This window comes from Podarcis bocagei (assembly GCF_964188305.1).
Source record: "Podarcis bocagei genome assembly, chromosome: 3".
Taxonomy (NCBI): domain Eukaryota; kingdom Metazoa; phylum Chordata; class Lepidosauria; order Squamata; family Lacertidae; genus Podarcis; species Podarcis bocagei.
Genome location: NC_138127.1, coordinates 22,464,760 through 22,483,010, shown reverse-complemented (window position 1 = coordinate 22,483,010; position 18,251 = coordinate 22,464,760). Strand labels below are relative to the sequence as shown.

The 18,251-nt window shown below is 43.1% G+C and overlaps 1 long non-coding RNA gene across 1 annotated transcript in view; it reads left to right on the top strand.

Annotated features, from left to right (window-relative positions):
* Nucleotides 1-18,251, top strand: part of LOC308583163 — a 102,961-nt gene that overhangs the window by 15,978 nt on the left and 68,732 nt on the right. Inside the window, exons 2-3 of the long non-coding RNA XR_014006100.1 lie at nt 615-750; nt 9,555-9,716. This is a non-coding gene — a long non-coding RNA (uncharacterized lncRNA). The remainder of the gene's footprint in view (nt 1-614; nt 751-9,554; nt 9,717-18,251) is intronic.

Below are 18,251 nucleotides of genomic sequence, written 5' to 3'. Positions count from 1 at the left end.
TTCAGAGCTGGGGAACAGGGCAAAAACCTAGACACTGGTTTTTGAACACAGTGTTGAAACCAAGCAACCCCTCTCTCTGCTGGGGATGTGTGTGGACAGGCTCACGACAAGCGTCCATTTTTTCTGGCTGCAAAGGCTGGTCGAAGCCTGTGGGCTCTCCCCATAAGCTAAGCATCAATGGTAACATGTGGCCTAATGACTAATACATTTGGGTCTGACATGGGAGGCTTGGGTTCAAATCTTGCTCTGGGATGCGTGCCAGGATCTCACAGCATGGCTGTACAACAAGGGGTGGCTTGGATCATAGTACTGAACACAGAACTTCCCAAACCCTGCCCTTCTCCATGTCCATGCAGCCTGTTGTGCTACAAGCTGAAAAAACAGAAGGTAGAGTTTCTACCTGGACCCCAGGTGAAGGAGATGAGAGAGGAATAATGTCTCATGCAGTTGAAATTCATGAAGAGGTAGGCTGCCAGATCACAGTCCTTTCAATCTTCTGGCTCAGAGATAGGAAGGAGGTCATCTCCCCCTTTGCCTCCCTCCCCCTTTTAACAGGAAGAAGGTTTTGTTTTTGTGACCTGGAAGTCCCACTTTTTCCCCTTCCTCCCTACCAGCCCTCATTAGGGTTGCCGCCACCTGCCTCCGATTAGGAACCAGAGATAGAAACCAGCACAGCTGCTCTGTGGGAGATTAGGGGCCAGAGACTGAGGCATCTACAACATGGAGAACATTTTCCCTCCAGCAGAGCAGGTAGGAACCAAACGATGGAAAGAAACTTTTAAATGTGTGGCTTAACAAAAGTTAAGCCTTATGTATAATTTTGAGCGGCCACCTCATTTTTAACCATAGCCAATCACAATAGCATTTGTTAAAAGCATGCTTTCCCTTGGAAGTCTCTGTTTAGGCAGCAACTGTTTGAGTATTCGTTTTTATTATATACATTTCTTAGGAACTCAAATAAGGACATGGGGGGCGGGGGGAGAGATGCTGTTGTATTTATCTATAGTGTGAGGGCAATTCCAAACATATACTTACAGGCTTTTAAATAAAACTGTTGTCCTTACGCAGCAGTTGGGAAAAGGTTAACTCGTTAAGGATATATTTGTATACATGTTTCTGCATAACCACCTTTTATATATCGCTTCTGTACAAGCTTGTATACTTCCATATATCACATCATTTCTATATGATGTGGGAGAAAACAGGAAAGGAGGTGGTCCTGAGGTGGTCGGTGGATTTGATAAACCAGGGCTGTTTGCTGGGTAGTATGGTCTATCTTAGAGCATTTCAGGGGTCTGTGGATTATCAACAGCCTCTGTGGTCAGTAAATTGTATTGCAGAGAGTGTCTAACTCAAGGCATTTTTATTTATTTTAATGAACAGACAACCCTTCAAGAGTAGAAGTGTTTTCCCATCCTCCTTTATATAATACATTTCTTTATATAATATATAAAGAAGCTTGTGGTACATGTCTTTATTCCATTTTACAGCTGAAGGAAGCTGAACAATTGTTGCCAGGGACAGCAAGTTCTGCAACCGCTGTGTTAGTAGTGTGTGTTTTTTAACACCTTGGCTCAGATGGTTTCCATTTTACTTTGCCTATAAAAGGAAAGCTTAAGCAGAAGATTGGTCGTACAGGAGAGATTCCTTATCTAGTATTAATATTGTACCCAAACCTTTCTCTTGAGATGAACAAGCAAGTGGCCCCAGCTGCCATTCAGCTGGCAGGGCACCTCTGGAAAATGCTGCCGCCCTACTTTCTTCGGGGCCTAATGTATCAAAAACTTCATTCTATCACCCTATTGAGTGGCTTTGAGTGCCCTGAAAAGGAAGGGAAGCTGGACAAGAAGCACTGTAAACTCACAATGCTGTATGACAAACTAAAGATGGTTTTAAAACTGATTCCCCTTTTCACCTGGAGTAGTGCAGAATTGCACAAAACATCCTAGGGAACCTGATGTGAAAAACAGCTTAATAAAAGAAGCTTTCTGCAGTTGAGTAATACAATGCATTGCAGCCAGGTCACAATAAAACACAGATTTTTAGGAGCTCTAGCTAGATGGGTGCATGCTCTGAAGTAAATGTCACCCCGTCCCCTTATGCTTTATCTTGTCTCTCTATTCTCATATGGGACACAAAAGACAAACGTGGAACAACTTAATATTAGATACAGTACTAGACAAAACTGGCCGAACTACTCTTGTGCGATGCTGGATTGGGGGTAACTTTTAGCCAGAATGTGGATGATAATTAAGGGAGCTTTACGACACGTCTAGACAAATTAAATAGCAGGGAATGGTTGTATTGCTTCAGCTTTTCTGCCAGATAACATCTAGCGCCCTCTCCCAGTTCTGATGTTGGGTGCTTCAGCGTAGTCTGCTTTTCCAAAGGCCCATTTGCCAGATGGGAATGACACACTGTGCAGTACATGCAGAGATTTTGAAAGGGGACGGAGGAAAAGCACCTTCTAACTCCTGGGATGCATGTTATGCTCCCCTCCCTCCTCGCTTTGTGTACAGTGTGGTCAGCTATCCTCTGGATATGGTACTGGGACCCTGGGTTCCAGAATGACCTTCACAAACAGTCTTGTGCTGTTGAATGCCTGAAGCAATGTCCTTGCAGCGCTGGTTTGCTTGGAAGCCTTGGTAATAAAGTCAGTATGAAATTCCCTCAAACCGATACTTGGCAAAGTTACTGCTTCACATGTAACTTCCGCTCTTAAAAACCTTGTCAGAAGGTGGCTATAGAAATGTATTTTCTTAATATGTATGAATGGTTTGCAAAAAGCTTATTGGTTTTTCCTGGATGCACATGTCTGATTGCTGTCTGATTCATGTATGTCAGTGGCTATATTCCATTTGCAAAGCTGCATCAAGTTGTAGCTAAGAGTGTCTTTTAGGGAGCCCACAAGAAAGAATAGGAAGATGGCATGCTGGACCAACTTTAATTAAAGCTAGGGAAATATAGACCTGGTTTGCACACAATCATAAGCCAGACTACGGCTTAGCGTGAACATGCAGATTCCTGGAGACGAGATTGCGACCACTGTTCTAGGAAGCTTGATTTGTGGTTTGTTTTGCTCCAGACATGCCACAATCTGTAACCAAGGTCTGTTCTTGGTTTATGGCTTGTGATTTGCCTAGAGCAGACGAACGATGGAGCTTGGGTTTCGATGATCCGTGAAGCCAAGCTATGACGTTGTTTTAGGAAGTGTGGCACCAGGAGGAACATGGGAGGAGCAACAGTGGCTGTGCTCTCCTCTCTGGGAACCCACTAGCACACTTGCCAGTTCCTGCCAAGCTATGGTTTCTGAACTAAGCCATAGAAGATTATTTAAAATGGCTCCTTCCCACACTATTTTCTAGTTAGAGATTTGGTTTGTGGAATAAAGAGATCTCCTGTTGCATGTTCCTAGAGAGGACCAAGGAGTGGCAAGGAGGAAGAAGGTTCCCCCCCCCTCCTCCCGCACAGAGTCAGTTAAGTGTTTTAACTGCAAAACAGCTGCCACAATTCATCTGATAGAAGATGAAACAGTTTAATATTCTCTGGGCTGACTGGCAGTCCTTGCTCCTCTTTGATTCTGCGTGAGTCACTATTGTGGGTGCGCCTCCACTGAAGGTAGTTAATTCTGCTGTCTCTCTGCATTGGGAGTGATGGAGTGATCCAGCCTGATGCAGAGATGCGACAAAATTACTCGCCCTCAGCAGACACTGATTGGAAGGAGGAAAGGCAGAGCAGTGAATTATAAAGAGATGAGAGAGACAGTGGACAGCCTCCTCTGTAGGCATCATCATCATCATCATCATCATCATTATTATTAGGGAGAATCCAACAAAATAAACTTCTTCATTTTCAAAACTAATTTATTTTCCACACCACACTAGCAGTTCTCAAGCTCACAGCACAAAGTTTTGGAAAGCCATAGTTTTGCTCTGTGTTCAGGCTTAGATGTATCTATAGCTGCATCTGTTTTCAATCAGTTAAATGTTATGGTTTACCCTGTGAATTGTAGTTGGGGGAAGGAGCTGAGGCTTTTCTTTGTTGCCTCTGGAAGGTTGATGATCCCTGCTATGATGATTGACTCTTCACTCTCCACAGTACAGTACTGTTGCCTGCATTGTAATTGGAATCTATCTAAATGTTGATAAGTTATTTGGTTACATAGCAGATGGTTTATTGGCAGTAACAGCATCTCTTAGCAAGGCCTGATGCGGTTGCCTCTCTTGCCTGCTATTCATTCTGCCCAGTGGCAGAAGCAGATGACAATGGGATTTGAAACCGAGGCCATTTCCTCTTTCAAACAGCCCGTTATTTTGACTTGGCACATCTGATTAAGATTTAAAACAGGTGTGCGCTCCTCATCTGTGTTATTCTGACATGTGGCTTTGAAACACAGGTCATTCAGACTGTGGTGGCATTTCTGTTTGGCTTTTTTGTGCCAGTCCTAGAGAAGGCTCCTATGCATTTAAGAGCCATACAGAAGAAGGAATATTACCAAGTCCTATCTCCCCTGTTGCCACTCCCTGTCCCTCAGTTTTAAATGGTATTGGAGTCCTTTTTGCAGTCTGGATCAAGCAACCCCAGTTTCTGTTCTTTGGATATGTTGGCATGTACGAAGTACAGTGAGCCTCAGTTCTCACTAGAGGTCACTGTCAAGGGAAATAATCCATCAAATTTTAGTTTTCTACTATGGTGGATTTGTTTTAGCTCCCCTGGCATTAGGAATTGGATGTAGGCAAGGCATCCCCAACCTGGTGCCCTCCAAGGGGCTTGGACTACAACTCTCATCAGCCCCAACCAAACAGTCCAAAACATATATATGGAGAGCCCCAGATTCTTTAAAATCAATGTAGGTTAACACATAAACCTCTTGCAAGCATTTTTTTTGGGGGGGTGGAGTGGGAATAGTTATCATTTTAGAATAATGGCATTATTCTACATGGTGTTGTACAGAGTAATGCATGCCAAATAAAGGTCCCTGTAGGTATAGGGCGGTATACAAATTTAACAAACAAACAAAGGGGTGGTGCACCTTTTTAGTTGAGGGGCTACATTCCCTTCTGGATAAACTTCCATAATCTACACATGTAAGTTTAATTAAGTAGTTAATACCATAGAGTAAGCAGTCCTGCCCAGCATATTTATGCCCGCTTCCCCTCACCTTGTTCCCTCAGTCTACCTGAGAAGCTCAGTTTGTCAAGAGGTTTGATTGATTGCTCCAGCTCAGACTGCACGGCTCTCACAAGCCACTCTTGAGTTCCTATACCAAAAATTTAGGCACTTTCATCAATTTGTAACTAAGCCATGTTTTACTGCCTTTGCAACTTTCGGAAGCACATGAATCCAACCATTGGGACGTTTGTAAGTAATGTAAACCATTTTTAAGTTGCCCAATGTGTGGTCTTTTCCGTGCTAGGGGAAGAGAGGAACTATGGAATGGCATATTTTAAAGGCCTAACAGCCTATATTTCCTCACTTTACTTTGCTGCACATTTTGTGATTTTAAATCTCTGTTGGGGTTCTCTCACCAAAGAGTATTTGCCCCAAACCTGGATCTTGGCATCCAGGGAATTTTCCATACTATATTATATATTTTCCCCCATGCACCAACAAATACAGGAATCGCACCTAAACTAACAATCATATTTTTGTCACCAATTCTGCATACATGAGTAAGATATGTGCATAGGGATATCATGGGTAGAAGCAGAAGAGAAATGTCTGCTCCTTATAATTTGCTCAAAATGAAGGTTGTTTTATAATTCCATCTTGCAAACTTATTTTCCCACTCACGAACTTTTATTATGACTCTCGTTGCATCTTCTATGTGAGCAATTTTCTGCATTTCACATCAGCCGCTGATCATCCTAGGTAGCAAATGTTGCTTGTTATTCATTCAACTGATAGAAAGCACTTCTTTGCCTCCCATGAGCTGCAGAATGCTACAATGAACCATTCTATGGTTCCAAAGAAGAAGGGGTTGTTCCTGTGTTAAGGGCAGATTTTAAATTGTACATAAATAGGAGCAGGGGGAGTGCTGGAACCCCCAGCACAAATGGCTGAGCCACACTAAGAGAGGGAGGATATGTCTACAGGTAAAAGCTGGGAACAATTAAGTGACATGCCGCATTGCTCTTATCCGCTAAAGTAAAATTCTAACTTGGATTTCTCTGAGAAAGTGACATGTCTGAGAGAACAAAACGCCTTGCTTTCATCCTAATGCCATCCTGCGCTCATCATTTAACACCCACCCAGTGATTGTCTGTTTTGTTGCAAAAAGCAGCTTTGTATCGTGCATTAAAACGATTATGCCTTTGTAGACTTGTGCTAGAACTCTCCCTTGCATATTTCAATTCCTGTTATAAATATATTAAAAGTTATATCATCTGCCAGCAAAGTTTTAAGATACCACAAAGACTCAATATATACTTTTGGAACATTGCGTAACTAATGGTGCATTCATAACAGACCTGGGGGAGGGGTGGGATTCGTGGCAATTTTGAGACTGCAATTCTATACCTACTTAACCTGGGATAAAGTCCCCCTGAACTCAGTGGGAGTATCTGAGAGTAAGGCTGCATTCAGACAACAGTTTATTTCATTTCCCTAATCTCCACAGTTTATTTGAGCTTTCTCTCAATGTAAAAGCCGCATCCAAAAATCTAGCAGAATATGGTTTAGCACTAGTTTCTGTGTTAATTGTTATGAAAGTATTCATTTTTTCTTAATTAATTGTGCTTTGCTGTTGTTGTGCTCATGCAAGTTTAGATTGTCCCTCCCATTTTACTGTTATAGACGATGAGTGGAGGACATGATCTGGCTGGGAGCCTGGGTCTGGGGCTCCCCAGCACACCACAGGCCATTTTGACTGGTGGGAGGGCCACCCACCTCTCAATCGAATGACATCACCATAAAGGCAGGTGACCAAACAGTATCTCCCTCCCCCACTGCCTTGACTCCCTTTAAAAAAAAAATGGTATTATGTTGGCCACTTTCCAATATTCCAGTATCTTTGGGACTAGTTACATATTTTTGCTAGATCAACAATTTCACATTTCAGTTCTTTGAGAACTCTCATGGTGGATGCCATTCAAGGTTGGTGATTTGTCATATTTTATTCTGTCTATTAGGCTTAGGACTTTGTATCTCATCACCACTCTGTGCCTCAGTTCCTCTGGCTCCCCTGCTGCAAACATTCATTCAAGCTCTGGGAATCTACCCTATATCCTCTGCTGTTGAAGACAATTGCAAACAATTCATTCAGCTTCTGTGTAGTCTCCTTTTCCTCCTTGAGCACACCTTGCCACTCATCTGCAAAACCAGGCTGTGGGCTGCTTTTTGTTTCTATAAAGGGTTGTTACGGGGAATCAAAGGTTGGTGCTCCCTGAACCTTCCTAATCGGCGAAAAATAACATTGCATAGAAAAGAAGACTATAAAGCTATGTGTATGTATCTGCTCCCTCTGTTTTTTACTAAAACTGAATACAATAGCAAATACAGGGAATAGGTAAGGATCCCCTGGCTATAGGAGGTAGGGATAGGAAGTTCCTAGTGAGGTCTCATGAAGAAGGGAAATAACTCTGTTTCCTTATGGGATGAGTTACATAGAACAAAAGGAGAGCGATCTAAAGAAAAGGGGAATGAGCTTGAGGATTTTAAGCATTCCTACCACAGCACATTTGGGCACTGTGTACAGAATTGAAGAGGAAATCTAAGAGGATGATGTCATTTTCAAGGCTTACTACTGAAGCTTTGTGGGCAAACCCTTGGTGCTGGCATCTCAACATTTACCAACACGAACGACTATTCATTACAGTCCCGGTAGGGATGGTCCTTCTTTGAATGATACTTTGGTCTTGCCAAAGCTCTTAAATGCCCAAATAGCACACCTGTGCAAAAGGAATTGGGTGAAATGTAAGTCATTTGCATATATCCCAAATCCTCACAGCTTCCAAAGGTAATCCCATGAGGATAGCCAGTGCACACCATTGCTTATTCCCTCTGCTGTGCATGCACAAGCCCTTGCTTGGCGCAGTCATAATCACATAAAAACTTTAGAAGTTAAGCTGTTTAGGGGCAGAATTAAAATGACAGCAAGGCGGATCACTTTGGTAACACCATACTATAAGTAAGGGCTTTTAACTGCAAAACACAGACTTATTCATATTGTCAGTTGCTAAGATACTGATACATGGTGTTAGCTCTGTTGGATTCATCCCAGATGGTTACCTGAGCAATAGCTTGTAATTTAATTAATTACTGTCCAGTCTGCTCCTGCTATCTTTTATTTTATTAAGTTAGGCAACTGCTCTTTTTTAAAAGCTCAGCTATCTTTCTAGAGTAATAGGGGGTTATTTAACTCAATCTGAATCCATTTACAATGAGTATCACATTCATTTTTCATCAACAAAGAACTACCAAAGTTGAGTGGTCGCTTTCTCTTTTTTAAAAAGAGACATTTCCTCACTGCTGTGTCTGTGTCTCAGCTAATTGGACACCTAGCTTTGCCAAGCCTTCTAGAAGATTTAGACCTCTTCTAAAGGAAGCCTTTAAATTACTTAAATCCTATGCCAGGAAGGTACACGAGAAATTTGATTTCCCCTTTATATAGTCACAGGGAGAGAGAGAGCATGTTTGAAAGACTCACACATTATAATCATATTTGTTACTTGTTGGTACAATTGTGCAGCCATTGCTGTTGTTGGGAAAGGACCATAGGCTAGTGGTAAAGGACACGTTCTGCATGCAAACTGTACCAAGTGCAATTCCAGCTCAGGCAGGGCTGGAAGACTCCTGCCTGAAAACCGCTGCCCATCAGTGTAGACCAGGGTAGCCAACATAGTGCCCTCCATATGCTGTTGGACTACAATTCCCATCAGCCCCTATCAGCATGGTCAGTGGTCAGAGATTATGCTAGTCTACAACATCCAGAGGGCAGCACCACATTGGCTACTCCTGGTGTGGTGCATGTGTATTCTGTACAGTGGTACCTTGGGTTACATAAGCTTCAGGTTACATACGCTTCAGGTTACAGACTCCACTAACCCAGAAATAGTGCTTCAGGTTAAGAACTTTGCTTCAGGATGAGAACAGAAATTGTGCTCCGGCGGTGTGGCGGCAGCAGGAGGCCCCATTAGCTAAAGTGGTACCTCAGGTTAAGAACAGTTTCAAGTTAAGAACGGACCTCCGGAACGAATTAAGTACTTAACCCGAGGTACCACTGTACTCAAGAAAGCTAAGGCCCTGTGCACAATGCAACCTGGAAGTAAATTCTCTTGAACCCAGAGAAGATTATTGAGTAGGATTGTGTGGTTAGGGTAAGAAGCTGACCTGCAGTTCTGTGTTTTCCAAGGATGTCTGGAAAAGGCATAACTGCCTTCATTCTGCGTCTGTTTGCATGTGGTGCCTTGCCTTCAGCCTACACTGATGATTAGATCAATTAGTTAATTAATTAATACAGTTGTGGAGATTGCCAGTTGCTGTTTCTATGTTTTCTACATAATGGGAATGAGTGGAGTTGAGTGATTTTCTTTTCTTTTTAAAATAAATTGAAGAATTGAAGAATAGAGCTGAAGAAATCTGAAGGTCATTAAATGCAGTTTACCGATGTAAGGCCGAGGATGATCATCTCGCTATCGCTCCCGCGCTCCCAAGGCCACCCAGTGCAGTCGAGGCCACAGTCTTCCACGCAGAGAGAATGGACATGCTGCAGAAAGGTACCTGTGGAGCTAATAGTTTCAGGTCACTCGTGCGAGAGATGCCAGTCACATTCAACAAGAGGGGGAAAGAAGGTTGGTGGCAGGCATACCTGTGCAGAAAACCAGGGGAGAACTTGACCTCCAGGATGTTGTTAAATTGCTGATCATTCAAATTACAAGAATGAAATGTCTGTTCCTGTTCTCGTTAGAGCTCCAGAGCCATAAATAAGTCAGACTCTTAAGTGACTCGGTGCTTGTTGAGGGCCATTTCGAGAATGCACCACAGGAAGAAGGCGTGATTATAAATAGTGCAACAGAGCAGCGCAGGGAGACATCACTTTTCAAAAGATGCATTAGGGTATATTTACTCACAGAACAGAGGGATGATGCTAAACTATGAATATGTTCTAAAGATAATTCACTTCTTTATTAACGACCCTTTGGAGTGATAATTCTCCTTTCTGTCTGGCTTGCAGGATATGGTGTGTTGATCTATTCTGGTTCAATAAAGAGGCTTCGTTTGTGTTTAACGCAGGCAGCCTTGAGAGGAAATGAATGCTCTGCTGCTGAAATTAATGTTGAATGTGGCTTGGAGCTACCTGCAAATTCTGCTTTCGTAAAGTGGTTGCTGTGTACCGTTGGCTCTGAAGTTCAGAGCCTGCCTGCCTAAATGAAGTGCAACATACAACACGCCTTTTCGCTTTCCCTGTCTCGCATATCTTTATATTTTGCTCCTTTCTGCAATAGAAAGTCATTTTGGTGCTTTTCTGGGGGTGTCAATGAGACGGGGAGTGGGGTATCACTTATGTGCGTTACGTTTAAGTGCAGTGCTTTGCCATCTTGCTCCCATGAGTCTCAGTAGCAACAATGTGTGGAAGTTTGTTTCACTGTTAAAAGCCTGCAGTCAAAGAAATTGGTTGCTTAGTTGCAAATCCATACATAAAATTTAGGCAACTGCCCCTCCCTTCTCATCATGCATTCTTTCTTGGGCTATGTTATCTTTTTAGAGATGTCAGGTCACAATGCTGATTGACTGATGAAGCCATAACTGGTACAATTTCTGTGTTGTGGGCCTGGATTCAGCACCTTGCAACACTATTTGAGTTCTTTGGGTTTTTTTTTCTTGGTTCCACAGCTCATTTCCCCCTCAAGTTCCTCCTTGCAGGTTGCTACTTTTAGCTACTTTGCCTTTTGTCTCAAAGGCTCTAGCCTCTTAGATCCTCCAGCTATTAAGCACTATGAGGTCTTTGCAGAGTTCCTTCTGTGGTATATCACTCCTTGCCCAACCTCTCTCCTGCCCCTTTCCTCAGACATGCACATTCGGTTTGAACTGATAGAATTATAGATGGTGCACCTCCATATGGTTTATTTATGTAGATTTAATAATCTGTTGCTATGTAAATTTCTACCTCTAATTTCCCCCTTCCATTTTACAACACTTTCCCTGTTATGTTCTGCTGCACCTGGGCCTGCAATGTGTCATGCATAATGAAGACAATCTGGTGTGATTTTCAGTTTGATACAATGGGACTCTCAAGGTCACTTTTGGTAACAGATTTATGCAAAAACTAGCAAAATGCCCACCATTATGATAAATACAGTGGGAAATATTGGTTGGGTTGTTTACTGATTCTCCTTGGTTATCACCCTTTTCCTCACCCCTACAAACATGCTCAACAAACATCAAACATGGATTTGGGAGCCCATGTTCTCCAGTGTGAGTTGTTTGAGGGTCTTTTTCAGGCTACTGAAAGGGTGTCCTGAAAAAATTGTGTTTACATTTATTATACACCCACTTAGTTCTGTAGGTCAACAAATCTGACGAAAGGTGGTTATTCATTTAGTGACTCCAGGATTGTACTGTAACTGTTTTTCATTTATTTCAATCACTTCTTGATATTGTGGGAGATTTTAATTATTTTATTGCAAGGCAATGAAAACTTGCGAATAGAAGGCTTTTAAAAATAAATAAATCATGATCTTCAGGTCACACATATTTTGACATTTTACAGCCTGACCAGTCAAAATGACTTCAAATCCTCTGGCTACTCATTTGAGTTGGTGGAAAAAAAACCATTAACAGCCCACCTCCTCCGCTAACATAGCAAGTTTGCTTTTTCTCAGGTGTATTGTCTTTGCATATTATATTGTTGTAGATCATCATCCTCTGTTGCTTTGTTTTGAAAGGACTTAATGAAAAGCCATTGGCAAAATCACTTCACTCTGGCCAGTATTTTGCTTTATTTAGTTTGGTAAATACATTGCAGATTATTTATCCCTCGTTAGATGAATGGGAGACTTCCATTACCTTAATAGCTTCATCATCATAACTATCATTATTATCATTTTTTGCTGAAATTAGGATTACAAACTGCATTTTCATCCCACCCTTCCTCCAAAATCTTAGGGAAGCATGCATGGGTTTCCTTCCCTATTTCATCTGCACAACAACCTGTAAGGCAGGCTAGCCTATGAGAGAAGTGGGGGCTAAAGTCACTCATTGAACTTTGTGTCTGGGGATATGAGCATGGGTCTCTCCTGTCCTCATCTGACTCACCTTGAAATCAGAAGCATTGTCCTGTTGGCTGGGCAGATGACATGTACAAGATAATCAGAGTCAGGAGAAAGCATTGCAAGGCAGGCAGGTCTGGAACTTATTGGCTTTTGAGATTCCAGTTGCTGGACCAGTAAACCATTGGTTGGCTGGTTTCCTATAATAAACAACCTTCCTATTTAATTCTGCTTGGGAACCTAAGTTGAAAAAGTGGCGGTGTTCGTCTGCTCTCATTTATTTGGCTCCCTAGGAGAACATTTGTGTCTCCTTGCATCCCACCATAAGTGCTGCATGAACCATCTAATTTGAATCTATTTGAAAATAGCAAATTGAGGTGGAAAGGTCCCTTTCTGAGAAGATTTAAGCCGCAGTTTTTCACAGGACTTGTTTTCATTATATTACATCTGCAAATCTTCCTAAGAGTCCTGCAAAGGTCCTAGCACACATGATTGAATGTGTCCTTATTCCACACCAAACAAATTGAAGTTATTTCAATAGTCTGAAGATTAGATAGCATTTTCAAAGGTTATTCGGCATTGCAATAGATGGCCCTGCTTTTCTCCCTCTCTCCCTCCCTCCCTCCTTCCTTACTTTGTGAGTTCAGGGGCATGCTAATTAGGGTATGTACCTTTGTGTTCCTAAATAAAGTTCTGCAAGCAGTAAATCTTTCTATAAATCTGTTCACCTTATTTTTACAGGAGGCAAGTTGAGTTTTGCTTCTTTGATAAAGCAAGAAGGGAGGTGAGCCCATAATGGCCTGTGCTTGTAGACTGGGTCAAGAGCTGAAGGGTGAAGGCAGTGTCACAATCCATGGGAAGTTAATAGCTTTCACAAGTGTGCAAGCATATGTAACTTTCTCTGCATAATGGAAAACAAGAGTATAAGTAGTTTAAGGGCTTATCCACACTTAGCTTTTCCCCCTGCTCTTTCCAGGCATAGGAACCACTCCTTAGCTCATGCTAGACAGTTTCCAAATCCCTGGGCGCATTTATACTGTTATGCACATGCCACTTCCCCAGCAGTGCTTAGCTGAATGTGGTTCCTTAGAGACAGAATTAGATGTTGGCTCAAAAGGTGAGTGTAGGTGGAGGAATACTACTTAACACCTTCCTACCTACAGCACCGAAACGCAGGTGGTGCTGTGGGTTAAACCACAGAGCCTAGGACTTGCTGATCAGAAGGCCGGCGGTTCGAATCCCTGCGATGGGGTGAGCTTCCATTGCTTGGTCCTTGCTCCTGCCAACCTAGCAGTTCGAAAGCACACCAGTGCAAGTAGATAAATAGGTACCGCTCCGGCGGGAAGGTAAACGGCATTTCCGTGCACTGCTCTGGTTCACCAGAAGCAGCTTAGTCATGCTGGCCACATGACCCGGAAGCTGTATGCCGGCTCACTTGGCCAATAAAGCGAGATGTGCGCCGCAACCCCAGAGTCAGTCATGACTGGACCTAATGGTCAGTGGTCCCTTTACCTTTACCCTTTACCTTACCTACAACATATCCATTGCCCTACTTCAGCTTTCTTCAAAAGGAAGTGCCCCAAGATGGGCAGCATCCTAAGATGGCTTCATATCCTGACAGCTCTTGCCCTGCCTGCCACTCTGTCCCATCAAACTGCAACTTCTCTTGGGTTCCTTTTCACAGATGCTCACAGACCTAGCCTGCATCTTCCTAAACTGGGGTGGAGAGTGGGGAGGAATGCCACCTACCCTGCTGGATTTCATAGCCCATTCAGGTTCCCCAACTAAAGACGGGTCTGACAACTTGGCGGTGGATCCTTTTGTTCAAACTCCAAACAGTGATCCATCGTTGTTTCAACACAGGCCCACAACAATGCAGTATCTTCCTTCCACAGCTCTAAAAGGGATTCTGGTTCACCTGTATGACGTACTTTGAAGGCCAGGGTCCAGCCCTAAATCAAGCAAAAGTGCCTCTGGGCATATACAAAGTGCATTTCCCTCCTCAGCATTAGTTTATTACCATCCACCTGGAATTAGGAAACTGGGACTGATGTTCCAATAAGCTTGAATCTTGGCAGTTTCCCCGCTGCTAAATTTCCTCAGCCTCACCCACTTCCCTGGCCTCAATAGCTAAAATTAGAAGGGCAGAATTTTCAATTCATAGTGTGAGTCCCTGGCAGGCTTGAGTCCTGGCATCTGTTCTATAAAAGAAGTGTAGTCATTGGTCAATGGAATGGTCCAATCAAATGGGAAGCTGAGAGAGACTCCCTGGGCGAGACTTACTGATAGCCATAGTGAATGCCCCAGTGTGTTTATTTATGTTGTTGCTTATTTCACCCTCAGTCTAATCGGAGCTCAGCTATGAAAGAATAAAGCACCTGAGCTTTAAAAATAAATTATTGCAAGCCAAGCACTTTAAAAGATAGAAAATCCCATGTAGCATCAATCACTAGAATTGGTTACTACAGCATTCCTTTGGACCACAAGGAATTGCTTGTACAGTTTCTCTTAAGCAGGTGAAATTTCAGGCTCATGCCGAATTAAACTCCTTAATTGGAAACAGACCATTTTCATTAGCTTTATGAAGGTTGATCAAGGGATCCATTATAGAATAAATTACTTCCCTCCCCTCTGAATATCAAATTTAAACATTTCGCTTTCACCTTCAAATACCTACACTTTTGTTGTAAGCTTGTACCTTAAACCCAAATCATTTTATTTCACTTCGGTATGCTTTGTTGGCTGGGGAAACCCAGCCAGATGGGCTAGGTATAATAAATTATTATTAGTTCAAAAAATGTCTCCTCCAAGAAATAATATTCCTCCCACCTTCTTCTCTTAGCTGGGTATGGCTGAAGATCTGAGGCTGTGTTAGACTGTGACAGAGGACCTGGTAAGAACAGGGAGACAAAATATTTGGGAGCCGCAATGCTAGTACTTGTTTCCCCACCATCCCCTGAATGAAAGTATGGCAGAGAGGAAGAGTTTAAACACCCACTGTAGCCAGTGTAGTGGTCCTGAGATGGTTGACTCCTCACGTTTAAGGTTTTTAATAAGGTGTTGGGAGACAGAGCTCTCAACTCACACGTTGCTCCTGCCATAGGGTCCAGTGTTCCCATATATTTGCATGCAGTATATTTACAAATGTACAAATCCACACATACACACAAGGGCATAAGCATTTGGTCATGTGAGAATCATTGCCCTCGCTTACGCATCCGGAAGTTTGACTTGGCATCATGTATCCTCTCTGCACCCGCATTCCTACAATATTTCAGCCATCCATATTATACTCGTTTCTTAATTAGGGCTGCCAGTTTAATCGGTAGATTAATTAACTAAAGCTTTCATTGATTAACCAGTGGGGACTAATTTTAATTAGTGAGGGCAAATTTTAATTGGTGAGGCTGAAAATGAACAGCGCAATTGTTTATTTTTTTTACCCGCAGCTATTTTGGTTGCAGCATATTACTATTATAGGCTGGAAAGAAAAAGAATGTATTAAAGACGGCCCTTTGTTCTAGCAATGAGCTTTTGCTTAATAACTTATTTCCCCTTGTGCTTCAGTGTATTATTCACTATGTAGGGTCAGTGATGTAAAAATTCTGTAATCTTTCATTTTTTTAAAGGGTTTATGCAGTTTGCCATATTTATGTAGACCTAATGTGCCATCAAATATAATGCGCACCTGTCAGGGGTTCAGGAGCAGAGGCGAGGGCAAGGGAGGAAACAGAGAGCGAGGGGGAGGAGGCCGAAGAAAAGATGAGTGATGACGACGACCCGAGATCTCCGAGTCTTTCCAGTGAATCAGAAGATTCACAGAAAGGAGCGCCAGTGGCCAGAGCAAGGGGGGAGCCTAGGGGGACACCCCAGGAAGAAGGGTCCAGAGGGGGCTCAGAGGGCAGCAGTTGGAAATCGGGGCCAGCGTCACCAACAGAGCGCAGTGGAGAGGAAGGGCGCCAGGTATCGAGCTCTGGCAGCTCGCAGCAGGGGGGAGGGCATGAGTCAGGAGTGGCCACACCTCCATCGGGGAGCGAAGAAACGGTCAGACGGAAAGTGGAAGGTTGGGCGCGCGCGCCAAGTTCAAATGCACAGGAAGGTGGCGCAGTAAGCAGCCCGGAAAGGGAGCCAGGTCCTAAAGCCCGACGCAAGGAGGCAGAAGGGTCCGGGGGGTCCGCGTCAGAAGAGTCCAGGAAGGAAGAGACAGCGGGGGGCAGAGGGACCCAGAGAAGAACGGTCAGGCGGAAAAGGTGGAGTAAGGCTAGGGTATTAAGCTGGTGTACAGGAAGCGGAGACTCAGACGGAGCTTCGCCGGTCTAACCCATAAGACGTAGAGCTGCACGCAGCAGCTTGAGAATGGAAACTGTAACTCAATAAAGACTTTTATAAAGTGAACGCTGGCTAGCGTGATCCTCTGTGAGCTAGGATCTGGAAGCAGCTCTGACAGCACCCTAATTTTTGCGATGTAATTTGGCCAGAAAAGGTGTGCATTGCATTCAAGTTAATACAGTATGTTCTGCTTTGTGGCTTGTTGCTGCTGGTTTTCTATTTGGACCCTGCCACATGGACAATTTTGTTTATTATTATGTTCATATCCCACCTTACCCCCAAAGATCTCAAGGTGATGTACATTGGTTTCTGCCTCCCCGTTTTACCCTCACAACAATCCTGTGACGTTAGGTTAGCCTGACTGGCCCAATTTGAGCTTCATGGCTGAATGGGGATTTCAACCCTGGTTTCCTTCCATAGGAACCAACTCCTAGGGACTGTGGGGGCTTTGGCCCACATAGTAAAATATTTGAGGGGGCCTGGCCCCCACAAAGCTGATGGGCATTCCCATTCAAATGGTGCGTGTGTGCACTGCACCTCTGCCTCCTTGGAAATGAAGAAAGAGTTTAAGGAGCTGGCTCAGTGTTGGGCTCATCCCCACATGCCTCTTCAGAATGGGAGAGTTCTTCACTGTTGGGAAAAGGTGCCTGAGTCATCTCAACTGGTTGTGGCCCTGCACTTGGGGATAACTGGAGGTGGGTCAATCTCCTGAAATCCTGCTCAGCCCTTCCCCTGAATTCAAGTATCCACTTCCCAAGCCGGTGGTGCCCTCCTTGGGGTCAGACTCCTCCTGAGCTCCTGAACTCCCATACCCCAACCCCCTAGGACCTTCTCTCAGCTCAGTCTCCTCCAACTCCCTGATCTCACCCCACTCCTCATCATCTGAGGCCCTCTCCACAATATTTCCACAGGGCACGTGGTATTCGTGCAGTGACTGTAGCATGAACAATGCCTTTAATGTTTGGGGCACTAACAATCTGTAATGGCCCAGAATTTACCCAAGCCTGGCATTTCAATGTTTGTTTGTTCCTGTGAGGTTCAACAAAAATGTTGAGAACTGCGTCCTGGTCCCCTTGTTCCCAATTTGCTGAACACAGAAGCTGCTAACATCTACATAGAGCTTAGGATTTTAGTTGAATTACTCTGGTGACAGAGCAACACAAATATTTATTCCTTGTCCAGAACGTCTATTCTGAATGAGTGTGAGTGAGATTCTGCATCATGTGTGATGGAAAAGCTCAGTAAGAGCTTCCCAATTTCACTGTGTTCATCTGAAGTTATGAATAGTTGTATGCACTAAGAGCATCTCTCTGCGATTGGGAACCCTGCCATAGACATTATCCCTGATGTCTATGAATTTGCAACTGTAACATATATATATATATATATATATATATATATATATATATATATATATATATATAATAAATTTTTATTGGGTTTTCACAGTTTATATTAACACAAACAATACACAATACACAATACAAACATACAAACACAAAAAACAAACATGTATAATTTCATATCCAATTTTCTTAAAACTTATTTCACTTACTTCCCCATACCTCCCCTTTCTGCATTCCAATTTCCAAATTTGTTTCAGCAAATCCTCCCCCTTAATTTCATCTAATTGTTTCCTTTTCTTTTCTTTTACTTGAACTTTTTCAGTTGTAATCCCTTACTTTCTATAACCACAACATTTTAACACTCATT